A 16,569-nucleotide genomic window follows, 5' to 3' on the forward strand; every position below is an offset into this window, starting at 1 on the left:
TTCCCGTTTTGTGGCCCCGGGCGGTATTTGATGACAAAATCATAATCCGAGAAAAAGAGTGTCCAGCGGAGTTGTCGCGGTGTCAATGCCTTGGCTGTTTTGAGGAACAATAAGTTCCGATGGTCCGTGTAGATTTCGAAGGGGTGACGGGCCCCCAATAGATAATGCCTCACCTCTTCGCAGCCCCTCTTTATAGCCAGTAATTCTTTGTCCGTGATCGAGTAATTGCGTTCACTAGGGCTGAGTGTCTTCGAGTAAAACGCCACTGGGTGGATCTGCCCTGTCGTGGGATGCCTTTGTGAAAGAACCCCTCCCAATGCGTATTGGGACGCATCCGTCTCCAGTATGTAAGGGAGACAAGCATCTGGATGTCTCAGAATCGGTGCCTGCGTGAATCTTTCTTTCAAGTACCGGAATGCTTGTTCGGCTTCTTCCCCCCAGTGGAAGGGTACGTTTTTCCTCAGCAGTTTGGACAAGGGATGTATGATCTTGGAGAAATCTTGGATGAATCTCCGGTAATAATTTGCAAACCCCAAGAAGCTTTGTATGGATTTGACACACTGAGGCGTTTTCCAGTTTGTGATGGCTTCTACCTTACCATCCTCCATCTGAAAGCCGTTAGCATTGATCACGTAACCCAGAAAGGCCACTTCCTGGGTGTGAAAGATGCAGAAAATATGAAAGATGCATTTCTCAAGTTTGGCATACAAGTTATGCTGCTGCAACCGACTAAGTACTTCCCTGACGTGTTCCACATGTTCCTGTAACGTACGAGAATAGACGAGGATATCGTCAATGTACACCATGCAGATGGTGTCGAGCAGTCCTCTCAGCACTTCGTCCATGAAATACTGGAAGGCAGCTGGGGCGTTGCACAGACCAAATGGCATGACTCTATACTCAAAAAGGCCGAACTTGGTCCGGAAGGCCGTCTTCCATTCGTCTTTTAACCCTGACCAGATGGTAGGCCCCTCTTAAGTCCAGCTTTGTGAAGTACCGTGCCCCGTGTAATTGGTCCATCAGAACCGAGATAAGCGGGAGGGGATACCTGTTTTTAACCGTGATGTTATTCAGGGCCCTGTAGTCAATACACGTTCTTAGTTCCGCACAATCCTTCTTCGGTATAAAAAATAGGGGCGAAGAAGCCGGGGATGTGGAGTGACGAATGAAACCAGAAGCCAGGTTGTCGTCTATGTAGTGTCGTAAATACGTGTTTTCGTTCTCAGTAAGGGCATAGACTCTGCTGCAGGGTATGGCCGCTCCAGGTAACAAATCTATGCAGCAGTCATAGACCCGATGAGGTGGTAATTGAGTGGCTGTCTGTTTATCAAACAGAGGTCGGAACTCCTCATACGCATCTGGCAGGGTGGTGGCGGCGCTACACGTCAGTTCTGTTGCGCAGGCTGTTGCTATGAATAGAGCACAAGAGGAATTTCTGTCCCTAGCCGCTGGAGAAAAAGGGATAGGATGACGGCATTGTTCTCCACAATACGCCGAGTCCAGGGATACCGTGCGTGCAGCCCAGCTCACGGTGGGGTTATGCAAGGTTAGCCATGGCATTCCGAGGATGAGACGGAACTGAGGAGCAGCGATGAGGTCAAACTGGATGTGCTCTGAATGTTCTGTCTGGATGAGCATTCGCAGCGGCTGAGTATGCCTCACTACGGGTCCAGAGGACAATGCGGAGCTGTCCACCGCTTTCACGTACTCCGGTTCTTCTTTCTTTTCCCAAGTGATTCCCAAGGAGCGTGCGTACTCGATATCCATATAGTTACCGGTAGCCCCGGAATCCAGCAGGGCATCCACCTGGACGACTTCTTCGTCGGTCACCCACAAGGAGACTGCCAAGGTGAGGTGGGCCACAGCAGGCATCAACGTATTAGCAAGGAAGGAGGAGATCGGTGTGTCTTTTGCGTCCAATCCAGTGATCTCGATCTGGTTCGGACTCTTCAGTTTTCCGATGTATCTTTCATTCCCAAGGCTGCGGTTCTACGTGGCGCTGGATTTCTGTCTGGTTGTTGGGCCCTGGCCTTGCACTCCCTTATGAAGTGCCCGCTCTTGCCGCAGTACAAACAAAGCTTCATTTTCCTCCGGCGTTCACGTTCTTCAGAGGTAAGAGGGCCACGAATACCCCCGATCTGCATAGGCTCGGTACCTTCGGTAGACTTGGGGTTTTCGTCCGTAAGGGTTTTTGGTTTGGGATACCAGCCCCTTATCTCGCCCTTGTTCCGATCCCCTCTTCTTTCCACCAACCTGTGATCCAACTGTACCGTAAGATCGATAAACTCCTCACAGGTGGCAGGTAGCTGAACCACCTGTGATAGTACGTCCTTCAATTCTCCCCTTAGACCTTGGTAGAACAACAAGGTTCTTTTTTCCTGTGGCCAGTCTGTTTCAACCACGAGGCGATTGAAGGAGGTTATATAGGACAACAAGTCCTGTGATCCTTGTCGCAGTGTAATCAGTTCCTTATCCAGGGTCAACATGTGGGTCTTGCGATCAAATAGTTTCCTTAAAGCGGTACAGAAGTCAGCGAATTGATGTAACACAGGATCATTTCTTTCCATTAGAGGAATTGTCCAGCTGGCTGCATTCCCGCCCATATAGGACATCATAAATGCGGTTTTCGCCGCATCTTCCCTAAACACAGTGGGTTTACATAGGTAATGGAGCCTGCACTAGTTCAGGAAAGTCTCGAACTTCTTAGGATCCCCATAAAACCGTTCAGGAGGGGCTAGCGGAATGCCCTGGTTTTGTATAACATGGACCGTAGGGGTTTGGTCTGTGGAGGTCGAGGGACCCACAACGGAAGGAAAGAATCCACCCCCTGCCGCTCCCTGGGAAGAGGGAGGGGGTGTAAGGTGTCCCAGTGGAGGGAGTGTGGCCTCCCTAATATAGGTTCCTGTTCCTGGGCTTTTGCGAGCTAGACCTGCGAATTCCCTTCGCATGGTGTTCATGTCCTTTTTCATCTCTTGATTTTCTACTCGAGAAGTGTGCACCTCTTGTTGTAGCACGTTAATGCTTTCGAGGCGAGTACAGCGCCGGAATCCATGGTCCGGGCAGGACAACAGTCGTGGGCTTGTCAATCTGTCAGGGTCCAGAAGGTTTGGCACCCCGCGATGTTCAGAGTACCACTAACCTGTCTCTTTATCTTGCCCGCGGGGACCACGGTCTGAAGAGATGCCTCCCAATTCCCTTTAATGCCAACCCTCCCAATGCGATAGATACACTGGAGACAGATAGCATTCCGGGGGAAGAGGGAAGGGTTATATCCTGGGGGGCACCCTCTAGGTCTGGTCTTGCGTAGTTCCTTGATACTAGAGAAATAAAGGACACCGTTACTACGTTCAACGGAAACAGGCTAGACAACAATTTAGTAGGGTAAAGGGGGAGCCACTCACTATCTGCCCCACCGCGTTCGAAGTATAGTCTTGGCGTGGAAAAGGGTCGGGAACTCTGATGAGGCTCCTCAGGCTGTTACCACACAGGACTCTGAGAAGTTGATCGTAGTTTGGGAGGAACCCATTAGGCGTTACTGAGCATGCTAACAGTTTGTCACACACAGTTTCTAGCAAGTCGGGGAAGTCTGACCGGGAGAGGCACTCCGGTATTGCGTGAAGCACAAAAGGTTCAGACCTGAAACAAAAATAGTTATACAACGTTGCACGGCCGTGCAAGTCTTACCTCCACTCTGGTAGCGGGAAAGAAAGCGTCCGCTGGTTCAGCTGCTTGAATCCAAAGAGCGGGAAGGAAAGCGTCCGCGGGTTCAGCTGCTTGAATCCAAAGAGCGGGAAGGAAAGCGTCCGCGGGTTCAGCTGATTGAATCCAAATAGCGGGAAGGAAAGCGTCCGCGGGTTCAGCTGCTTGATGTCGGGTACGGGCTCGGAATCCGGGAAGATTGACAAGCACCTCCTACTTCCTGGGAGGTGTTTTTATACCCTTCTCCCTTTCGCCGTTTCCGTACTGTTAGGGCCCCGGGCTTTCTGGGACTTGTAGTTTTATGGCGTCTTCGACGCCCTTCCTTCTGTATTGCACTCAGAATCGGAATCGCTACACTTGTACTGGCTGGCCTTCTCTATTATCTCTTTATTGATGGTGACTGCTCGATCATAAGAGAAAAAGTAACTGCTGGCAAATAACTTTGAGCTTTTACAAAATGAAGCAGTCATGAGTATATTAGGATAGGCCATTCAACTGTTTCTTAAGGTAAACATGAATTACTGCAAGTTGAACAAATTTTAAACACTTGTGGTAAGTTTTCTGTACATTCCAGAATATGGTCCGGAAATAAGGTTTTTAGAACTCCAACTTGACTTTGTCAATGTGCCAACCCTAGATAGAAAGCCAGTTAGACTGCAACCACTTTATAACAAAAAAGCACTACTTGAGTTAGATGCATTGCATATAACGACCACTCCTATGAGGTATTAGTGGAACCCAAACCATCTTTCATTAAGGAAAGGCACTCTCAACAACACTAGGAAACCAGGTATATATTTTAAAGATTTTTTTTTTTAAATCAAAATTCCATCCTGGAGCATGCAATTTGAATAGCAGCTATTATGAAATTCAATAAAATAGTGACAGCGATATTTACCAAGACAGTATTTAGTACATAATATTATAAGACTGGTGATATCATAAGCCTTTCTTTATAATAATATCTCCAGCACCACTCTCATCCCTTCTGCTAAATAACCTAAAATTAGCACCAACAGAAAAGGGGTCTATTATGAGTTTTAAAGATGGTTCAAACCCACATACCTCTTCTAAATAGTAGGTTCAATGGTCAACAAAATACTATTGTCTGCTATTTTTGTCTGCATAAGAAGGCAGACCAATAAACCGAGCAAAGGATAAATGTACCCCACAGTAGCCTTCGGCAAAGGAGGTTATATGGTGCTGTATGGACTTTGTCTTGAGTCTCTGGCACGAAGTTCCTCTTTATCGCCTCACAGCGCAGAATCGATGAGGCAGAAAATATGAGCAAAGAAATTTTTAGGATAGTAAAGGAGTTTACCTCCCCTTCCTTGAGCTCGCCCTCCCATTCTCACACCGAAGCTTGGATTAGCCAGCTTGGGGATTTTCTCATAAATAAAATTAAATCCATTCAGGACTCATTCCCTGATACTGGCCTTATTTCAGCTGCTAGCCAACTGACCACTTTACCCTTTTCACTGGAAGAGAAAGGTCCTTTTCTCTCAGTTTTTCCTCCTTTGCCCTCTGCTACTTCTCTTGACCTTCTGTCTCGGCTTAAATCTGGCTCGCCACTTGATCCTTGTCCAGCGAAATGCCCGGGGAGAGTAGCGCCTGCAGTTAACATCCTGCTTAATCCGCTGCTCAATTCCTCCCTGATCACGGGAGAGGTACCTCTGGCTTGGAAACATGCTTTGATCCTGCCGCTGCTCAAAAATCCTACCTTGGATCCCCTTATTCACGCCAACTATAGGCCGATCTCCCTCCTCCCTTCTCTGGCAAAGGTGATTGAGAAACATGTGCAGCTCTCTATTTCCAACTTTATTGAGAGCAATAACATCTTACATGATTCTCAATCAGGCATCCGTGCTAATTTTAGCACGGAGACAGCCCTCCTTGAGATCACCGATGCCATCAGAGAGACCCTTGACTTCGGGGGTAAGGCTATTTTGGTGATGTTGAGCCTGTCGGTGGCTTTCGACACCGTCCCCCACGACAGTCTCCTTTTAAGACTCTGGAAGATCGGTTTTCGTGGGACGGTGTGGAACTGGTTTAAGTCATTTATGACCGGCCGCCGACAAGTGGTCTGGGCACCTCTGTTTTCCGCCAAAATGCCGCCACTGGAGGTGGGGGTTCCTCAGGGGTCTATCCTGAGCCCCACCCTTTTTAATATCTATATGGCCCCTCTGGTGGCGGTAGCGGAATCCTTCGGTGCCCGGATCATATCTTATGCTGATGACACCCAGCTCCTTTTTACGTGTAATAAGGGTGAGGTCTTCGATGGTAGTCGGATCAAAGAATGTCTGGGCGCTGTTTTTGACTGGTTTCGGCGGAACAGTCTAAAATGCAACTCCGATAAATCGGAGCTGCTTTTCTTCGGATGTCCGCCTGATCCCAGCTGGAAGACGTGGTGGCCTCTGGACATGTTTCCTCCTGATGTTGCCTCTGCAAAAGCCAAAAACCTTGGTGTTTTGTGCGATGATGGCCTTTCTTTCAGACCCCAGATCATTGGGTTGTCCGGGAAATGCTTTGGCATTTTGAAAATGCTACGGAAGTTTCTTCCGTTGTTGTCTCTGCAACATAAAAAAATCATTGTTCAGTCTCTGATAGGCTCGCGTTTGGATTACGCGAATGCCCTTTACCTCGGGCTACCCAAATACCTTCTGGCACGCCTGCAAATTGTGCAGAATTCTGCGGCAAGAGCCATTTTTGGTCTTCCGCGTAGGGCAAAAGCCTCGGAGCTGCTCAAGAGACTGCACTGGCTTCCTTTCTCTAAGAGAATTACTTTCAAGGTTCTTACCCTTTCTTTTAAGGCCCTTCATTCGATTGGCCCTAAATACATTGGGAAGCGAATGGCCTTTTACGCGCCGAGGAGGACGTTACGGTCGGTCGTGTTGGCCAAATCAGTTGTTCCCCCTATTAGACGCGCTCGGATTGGAGGTCGCTCCTTTCGATACTTGGCACCTCGATGCTGGAATGAGCTTCCTGTTTCCCTAAGGAATGCCAACAGTCTGCTCCCCTTTAGAAAGGAGTTGAAGACCTGGCTCTTCTCCCTATGATATTCCTTGGGCCCTCTGTGAGTTGCTGTGTTGTGTACCTTTCTGCAGTTCTCTTTGCCAAAGCGCCGGGACACTCCTTCGAGTAGCCATGCGCTATAAAAGAGACCACATAACATAACACTTTGTTCTTAGTTTATATATTGTATCTGACCACTGTTGAACCTGTCTGAATAAACAATTAGAAGAAAAGATAGTGTCACGCTTTCACATCCTTACATTCTGTGAAACCATGTTCATTGTTTAAAACAATTAAGCAAGACATGAAGTTATCAGGTTCTATGAAACCTTGTTCATTACTCAAAATATTCACTGAAACAGACAATTCAGTTCATACAAATTATTGTGAATATATTGAAACAGACTTGGTCGTCATGTTGCAATGAATAATGGCATAAATATGTGCATTTTATATTTGACACATATCTAAATAGGCAACACATAATTAAAGAAAGGGAAAGTATAAAAGGAAAAATATATGTGATAATGATAACATTTGAATCCCAACATTGGCATACTCCAATTGCTTATTCACCTTGAAACATTGAAATATGACTAGCATAAAAGAGAGCTCAGGAGAACAAAAAATGAAAAAGATGTGCCATTTAAACAAAGTGGGTAAAAAGCTAGTGTCCAACTTAAAATATAAAATAAATAGCTGTCTAACGTCTGCCATCAAAGTTGTATTAGATACCCTATACGCAAACTGAAAAATTATTGCAAATACATTCAAAGAATACAATAAAGAACTGTAAGCTAAAAACTCTGAAATCACTATAGTGAAGGACTCCGCGTTCCCTAGGAAAATCAAAATCAACACACACCGAGTGGCAAGGAAGGATTCTCTTAACAAACAATGAAAAGTGCTGAAATAGTGAAAGCAATTTCAGCAATACTCTTTAGCAAAGCCTCACGGCAAGATAGCTGCTTGGTGGCTTCTTCGACATAGCACTAACTCAATGTTTCACTGAGAACAGTGCAGATTCCGGCACCACTGCAGAAGCAACTATAGTAGTAATTTCTAAAGACGGCAAAGATCATACCCAAGAGAAAAACTTGGGACCCAGAGGAAGATGGAAAACCCGTTCATTTTGCAGTGTGATTGAAAGGGCCAACACAATATCTGCCTAAAAGTGGCTATTGCCTTAGCAACAGAATTCAAATTCTTGTTCTTATCTAAACACAACACTTTCCACTTGGCGAACATTTGATAAACATGGTAATGACTCTCCCATACAAAAGGGGATGATGGACGGAGCGTTTGAACAAATCAAACACTCTCCCCCAGTCAACTGATCTGGGTTTAATCCATCACCATTCTTTAGTTCACTCAGCCACCCCAGTTCAGACATGGCTATATGCAAATCAGTCTGACCCTGTGCCTTATGGGAACAGTCCAGCCCGAACTGCCAAGCCATGTCTTCCCTGGACCGGAAACAAGCATCCTGGGACCGGTTTCGGATTCATAATCCTCATCAGCCAGGCTATCTTGAATCCAGTGGCCAAGTGAACAAGGGACTCATGTCTGAGTATACCCTGCCACACTGAGGGCGAACAAAGCGATACAAAAGGGGATGATGGACGGAGCGTTTGAACAAATCAAACACTCACCCCCAGTCAACTGATCTGGGTTTAATCCATCACCATTCTTTAGTTCACTCAGCCACCCCAGTTCAGACATGGCTATATGAAAATCAGTCTGACCCTGTGCCTTATGGGAACAGTCCAGCCCGAACTGCCAAGCCATGTCTTCCCTGGACCAGAAACAAGCATCCTGGCACCGGTTTCGGATTCATAATCCTCATCAGCCAGGATATCTTGAATCCACTGGCCAAGTGAACAAGTTGTTGTTTTTGCTTTTGTCACCCCGAGTGGGACGGGTATGCTCAGACGTGAGTCCCGTGCTCTCCATGCCACTGGAATCAAGCTATCCAGGCTGATGAGGGCTGAAAGCCCGAAACCGGTCCTTGGATGCTTGTTTCCAGTCCAGGGAGGACCTGGCTTGGCAGTTCGGGCTGGACTGTTCCCATGGGGCACAGGGTCAAGACTGATTTGCATATAGCTGGGTTCAAACTGGAAAGGCATGGGGAGCAAAAAAATGATGGATTTAGGCCCAGATCTCTGTACTGGGGTGAATGTATGACATTGTTCTGCATTCTGTCCATCACCTGTTGTTTTTGCTTTTGTCACCCCGAGTGGGACGGGTATGCTCAGACGTGAGTCCCGTGCTCTCCATGCCACTGGAATCAAGCTATCCAGGCTGATGAGGGCTGAAAGCCGGAAACCGGTCCTTGGATGCTTGTTTCCAGTCCAGGGAGGACCTGGCTTGGCAGTTCGGGCTGGACTGTTCCCATGGGGCACAGGGTCAAGACTGATTTGCATATAGCTTGGTTCAAACTGGAAAGGCATGGGGAGCAAAAAAACGATGGATTTAGGCCCAGATCTCTGTACTGGGGTGAATGTATGACATTGTTCTGCATTCTGTCCATCACCTGTTGTTTTTGCTTTTGTCACCCCGAGTGGGACGGGTATGCTCAGACGTGAGTCCCGTGCTCTCCATGCCACTGGAATCAAGCTATCCAGGCTGATGAGGGCTGAAAGCCCGAAACCGGTCCTTGGATGCTTGTTTCCAGTCCAGGGAGGACCTGGCTTGGCAGTTCGGGCTGGACTGTTCCCATGGGGCACAGGGTCAAGACTGATTTGCATATAGCTGGGTTCCAACTGGAAAGGCATGGGGAGCAAAAAAACGATGGATTTAGGCCCAGATCTCTGTACTGGGGTGAATGTATGACATTGTTTTGCATTCTGTCCATCACCTGTTGTTTTTGCTTTTGTCACCCCGAGTGGGACGGGTATGCTCAGACGTGAGTCCCGTGCTCTCCATGCCACTGGAATCAAGCTATCCAGGCTGATGAGGGCTGAAAGCCCGAAACCGGTCCTTGGATGCTTGTTTCCAGTCCAGGGAGGACCTGGCTTGGCAGTTCGGGATGGACTGTTCCCATGGGGCACAGGGTCAAGACTGATTTGCATATAGCTGGGTTCAAACTGGAAAGGCATGGGGAGCAAAAAAACGATGGATTTAGGCCCAGATCTCTGTACTGGGGTGAATGTATGACATTGTTCTGCATTCTGTCCATCACCTGTTGTTTTTGCTTTTGTCACCCCGAGTGGGACGGGATGCTCAGACGTGAGTCCCGTGCTCTCCATGCCACTGGAATCAAGCTATCCAGGCTGATAAGGGCTGAAAGCCCGAAACCGGTCCTTGGATGCTTGTTTCCAGTCCAGGGAGGACCTGGCTTGGCAGTTCGGGCTGGACTATTCCCATGGGGCACAGGGTCAAGACTGATTTGCATATAGCTGGGTTCAAACTGGAAAGGCATGGGGAGCAAAAAAACGATGGATTTAGGCCCAGATCTCTGTACTGGGGTGAATGTATGACATTGTTCTGCATTCTGTCCATCACCTGTTGTTTTTGCTTTTGTCACCCCGAGTGGGACAGGTATGCTCAGACGTGAGTCCCGTGCTCTCCATGCCACTGGAATCAAGCTATCCAGGCTGATGAGGGCTGAAGGCCCGAAACCGGTCCTTGGATGCTTGTTTCCAGTCCAGGGAGGACCTGGCTTGGCAGTTCGGGCTGGACTGTTCCCATGGGGCACAGGGTCAAGACTGATTTGCATATAGCTGGGTTCAAACTGGAAAGGCATGGGGAGCAAAAAAACGATGGATTTAGGCCCAGATCTCTGTACTGGGGTGAATGTATGACATTGTTCTGCATTCTGTCCATCACCTGTTGTTTTTGCTTTTGTCGCCCCGAGTGGGACGGGTATGCTCAGACGTGAGTCCTGTGCTCTCCATGCCACTGGAATCAAGCTATCCAGGCTGATGAGGGCTGAAAGCCCGAAACCGGTCCTTGGATGCTTGTTTCCAGTCCAGGGAGGACCTGGCTTGGCAGTTCGGGCTGGACTGTTCCCATGGGGCACAGGGTCAAGACTGATTTGCATATAGCTGGGTTCAAACTGGAAAGGCATGGGGAGCAAAAAAACGATGGATTTAGGCCCAGATCTCTGTACTGGGGTGAATGTATGACATTGTTCTGCATTCTGTCCATCACCTGTTGTTTTTGCTAATGACTCTCCCATGCCTGTCCTATGCCTTTTCATTTGGGCCAAAGCACCCTTGCTATTTCTTTTAGGTATTGGCCCCCTTTTACAATCTGTAGAATTATAGACGGGTAACAGTGAATTCTGGGGATATTTTTTCACCAAGGGGTTCTGAAAGAGAGCGAAGCTCGAGCTTCTATGATGTGACTCAGAACCAGAGGTGAACAACATCCCCAAATTCGATTTTTACCATTCTATATTTTATGTTTTATATGGCTCCCAAAATTATCTGCCCCTGCCTTCAACTACTGTGCAGGGGCAGAGGATAATGGGAGAGCTATACATAACATGCACTTTCCTTCCTGAAGCAAGTGTGAAAAATAAATATCTAACCTGCTATCCTTAACCAAAACCCACTACCTTTCCTGCCTTCTTTCCCCCTCCTGCACCTGTGCTTTCTGCTTTCAGTTAAAGCAGACAAGCATAGCTGCGTGAACAGGCTCTCAGAGATCCCTGTCACCGGGACGGCCTTTATGACATAACAGTGGGTAACCAGTTTTGCTGTCAACTGTTGTAATGTCATAGCAAGGACGTATGACTTTCAGAAACTGAAATAAATGATAGAGGCTCTCTATGAGAGCCATACATAACATAACGATAACCAGCAATTGAAATACACAGCGTTTTAGTTTTTACAGCTGATTCAGAAAAATCTATCCCGATAATCCTAGATATTACACAAGGTTGTTCTGAGGCCTAGGTTACTGCTTGCATAGAGATAAATGCAAAACAACAATTGATGGACAGAATGCAGAACAATGTCATACATTCACCCCAGTACAGAGATCTGGGCCTAAATCCATCGTTTTTTCGCACTCCACACCACCCCAGGTCAGACATGGCCATATGCAAATCAGCCTTGACCCTGTGTCTCATGGGAACAGTCCAGCCCGAACTGCCAAGCCATGTCTTTCCTGGACCGGAATCAAGAATCCAAGGACCGGTTTCTGGCTATCAGCCGTCATCAGCCTGAATAGCTTGATTCCAGTGGTGTGGAGAGCATGGGACTCACGTCTGAGCATACCCATCCCACTCGGGGTGACAAATGCAAAACAACAATTGATGGACAGAATGCAGAACAATGTCATACATTCACCCCAGTACAGAGATCTGGGCCTAAATCCATCGTTTTTGTGCACTCCACACCACCCCAGGTCAGACATGGCCATATGCAAATCAGCCTTGATTGACCCTGTGCCTCATGGGAACAGTCCAGCCCGAACTGCCAAGCCATGTCTTTCCTGGACCGGAATCAAGCATCCAAGGACCGGTTTCTGGCTATCAGCCGTCATCAGCCTGGATAGCTTGACTCCAGTGGTGTGGAGAGCATGGGACTCACGTCTGAGCATACCCATCCCACTCGGGGTGACAAATGCAAAACAACAATTGATGGACAGATTGCAGAACAATGTCATACATTCACCCCAGTACAGAGATCTGGGCCTAAATCCATCGTTTTTTTACACTCCACCCCACCCCAGGTCAGACATGGCCATATGCAAATCAGCCTTGACCCTGTGCCTCATGGGAACAGTCCAGCCCGAACTGCCAAGCCATGTCTTTTCTGGACCGGAATCAAGCATCCAAGGATCGGTTTCTGGCTATCCGCCGTCACCAGCCTGGATAGCTTGACTCCAGTGGTGTGGAGAGCATGGGACTCACGTCTGAGCATACCCATCCCACTCGAGGTGACAAATGCAAAACAACAATTGATGGACAGAATGCAGAACAATGTCATACATTCACCCCAGTACAGAGATCTGGGCATAAATCCATTGTTTTTTGTGCACTCCACACCACCCCAGGTCAGACATGGCCATATGCAAATCAGCCTTGACCCCGTGCCTCATGGGAACAGTCCAGCCCGAACTGCCAAGCCATGGACCGGAATCAAGCATCCAAGGACCGGTTTCTGGCTATCAGCCGTCATCAGCCTGGATAGCTTGACTCCAGTGGTGTGGAGAGCATGGGACTCACGTCTGAGCATACCCATCCCACTCGGGGTGACCAATGCAAAACAACAATTGATGGACAGAATGCAGAACAATGTCATACATTCACCCCAGTACAAAGATCTGGGCCTAAATACATCGTTTTTTTGCACTCCACACCACCCCAGGTCAGACATGGCCATATGCAAATCAGCCTTGACCCCGTGCCTCATGGGAACAGTCCAGCCCGAACTGCCAAGCCATGGACCGGAATCAAGCATCCAAGGACCGGTTTCTGGCTATCAGCCGTCATCAGCCTGGATAGCTTGACTCCAGTGGTGTGGAGAGCATGGGACTCACGTCTGAGCATACCCATCCCACTCGGGGTGACCAATGCAAAACAACAATTGATGGACAGAATGCAGAACAATGTCATACATTCACCCCAGTACAAAGATCTGGGCCTAAATACATCGTTTTTTTGCACTCCACACCACCCCAGGTCAGACATGGCCATATGCAAATCAGCCTTGACCCTGTGCCTCATGGGAACAGTCCAGCCCGAACTGCCAAGCCATGTCTTTCCTGGACCGGAATCAAGCATCCAAGGACCGGTTTCTGGCTATCAGCCGTCATCAGCCTGGATAGCTTGACTCCAGTGGTGTGGAGAGCATGGGACTCACGTCTGAGCATACCCATCCCACTCGGGGTGACAAATGCAAAACAACAGTTGATGGACAGAATGCAGAACAATGTCATACATTCACCCCAGTACAGAGATCTGGGCCTAAATCCATCGTTTTTTTGCACTCCACACCACCCCAGGTCAGACATGGCCATATGCAAATCAGCCTTGACCCTGTGCCTCATGGGAACAGTCCAGCCTGAACTGCCAAGCCATGTCTTTCCTGGACCGGAATCAAGCATCCAAGGACCGGTTTCTGGCTATCAGCCGTCATCAGCCTGGATAGCTTGACTCCAGTGGTGTGGAGAGCATGGGACTCATGTCTGAGCATACCCATCCCACTCGGGGTGACAAATGCAAAACAACAATTGATGGACAGAATGCAGAACAATGTCATACATTCACCCCAGTACAGAGATCTGGGCCTAAATCCATCGTTTTTTTGCACTCCACACCACCCCAGGTCAGACATGGCCATATGCAAATTAGCCTTGACCCTGTGCCTCATGGGAACAGTCCGGCCCGAACTGCCAAGCCATGTCTTTCCTGGACCGGAATCAAGCATCCAAGGACCGGTTTCTGGCTATCAGCCATCATCAGCCTGGATAGCTTGACTCCAGTGGTGTGGAGAGCGTGTGGCAGGGTATGCTCAGACGTGAGTCCCTTGCTCACTTTGCCACTGGATTCAAGCAAGCCGGGCTGAAGACGGCTGTAATGCCAGAAACCGGTCCTCGGAAGCTTGTTTCCGGTCCAGGGAAGGCATGGCTTGGCAGTTCGGGCTGGACTGTTCCCATGAGGCACAGGGTCAGACTGATTTGCATATAGCCATGTCTGAACTGGGGTGGCAGAGTGGGCTAAAGAACGGTGATGGATCAAGCCCAGATCTTTTGACTGGGTGTGAGTGTTTGATTGGTTCAGATGCTCCGTTCATCACCACCCCCTTTTGTACCTGCATAGAGATAAGACAACAATTCTTCCTTTCAACATATGCCTACCAGGCTTGATTAAAAGAAAGAACTGCTTAACATTTTAACCCAAATTTATTAACTCCTTCCGTGCTCATGACGAGCTCAGCTCGTCATGAGGCACGGTGGCGCTCTGCTCATGACGAGCTGAGCTCGTCATGACCGCCGCGGGGCTAATTCCCCCGCTGTGTTGAGCGTTCTAAGAAACGGGCGTGGTCGTGACGAGCTGAGCTCGTCATGAGCACAGCGCCACCGTGCTGCGTGACGAGCTGAGCTCGTAACGAACACACCAGCGCCATGCGCGCCCCCCCTTTCCCGGCACAGCGGGGGAATTAGCTCCGCATCGAAGGGGTAAAATAACTAGACATATGGTTGTGTAGTGATCTGATTGAGTACATGAGGAATAACCAGGAGAAGACTACAGTCACATTCAAAGACTTAATGGAGACACGCTCACCCCAGAACATAACCGTGAGGGAGAGTGCCAATCAGGGTCTCAAAAACCCCCTTTTCACTCAGGACAAAATGTGTTCCTCTTTTCTATAGAATTTGCAGAGTGCCAGAATAGCTCAATAAAAAAGCTCTTCTACTTGTTTGGAGTTTGCAAATTGCCTACTTGTTATAATTGCTAGTCAGCCTTTGTAGCAAGCCAGGGCTCTCTGTAGTTCAGCGAACCCTTGATTAACGACACTGCTTGACAGATATTGGAAAGCACTTTTTATCCCAGACCCCCAAGTTGTCATCTCTCTTGACATGAAGCCTGTCATGTTGGTTCTCGCTAAACACATCCTACAAGGCTACCGCCCTCCTCTTAACTAGATTAAAAAACTAGATAGTTCTATCAACAAATCAAGGTAACAAGAGCAATGGCACAACAAGAGAATTAAAACCAATATTTAAAACCCTCCTCTGGCTCTCTGGTAGAGTGTGGAATTTTGTTCTTGAAAAAATTTGACATTTTGGAAAACCCTGTCCTTTGCATAGCTTGAATTTGTTATGTAAGGTGTATTTGTAAATCACACTATTACCAGTGAGGGTATCTTGGTTCATTGCCTAGCCCTGTATAGAGTAGTTTGGGTAACTGAAAGGCCAAGTATTCAGCTTCTTGTGGAGTTCGAAAAGAGAGGAGTATGCTATGATGTGGAGTGGGAGGTTATGCTATGCTTTAGGAGCAATGTAAGAGAACTCCAGTCCTCCTGATCTGGTTCTGTGTATGCATGGGATGTGTGCTAGTAGGAGTCCAGCGGAGATGAGGTGTCTGAGTGGTTAGTGGAAGGAGATGCGACTCTTGAGGTAGGTGGGACCCAAGTTGTGTAGTGCCTTGAGAGATAGAGAGAAAAAGAGTGGATTGAGAAAAGCACATTTGTGTTTTGGGAGCCAGTGCAGCTTCCTGAGGTGTTGTGTGAGCTCGTTTTGGGAAGTTGAGTATGAATCCAGCTGCCGAGTTCTAGATTTTAAGCATTCACTCCCCAACACGGAATTTTATAACTTTATTCAGTTGTGGCAAGACTCTTTAAGAAACATTACCTGAAAAGTTGTTGCTTACCTATGCTTTGCCATAAATTAAACATATCGGGACACCTCGCCTAGAACATCTATAATTTTATTAACTCAACTAATAGTAATAAATCTTCTCCCCTGCTGCTCAAGTGGAAGAAACTGCTAGCAGGAAATAGAACTTCCTTATTCAAAGTAACTTGCTCGGCTTCCTAAGACAATACCTGCAAAAGTAAAATATTACCGACACTACCACAAAGGAAACACTTTTCACTTCACCAGGCATTTTGGACGGCAACAAAACTAGCTAAATTAATATTAATGCCATCAGACAAATGCTGAAACTGACGATAAAATAGGGAATCTCGAACATATGTTATTCAGCTGTAAGCTCATGCACCCAATCTGGGAACCCATCAAATTGTATATACAAGACATTTTTATTGTTATGACTTGACTTGGTATATACATAGCTCACCGGAAATTGGTATTACCATTAACAGAGTTGCATCTTATTGACAACATGCTAACTATCGCTAAAATTCTTGCAGAATGAAATTCCCAAGAACATATATTTGT

The sequence above is a fragment of the Lissotriton helveticus genome, chromosome 5_1, assembly GCF_964261635.1.
Source record: "Lissotriton helveticus chromosome 5_1, aLisHel1.1, whole genome shotgun sequence".
In the NCBI taxonomy this organism is placed as follows: domain Eukaryota; kingdom Metazoa; phylum Chordata; class Amphibia; order Caudata; family Salamandridae; genus Lissotriton; species Lissotriton helveticus.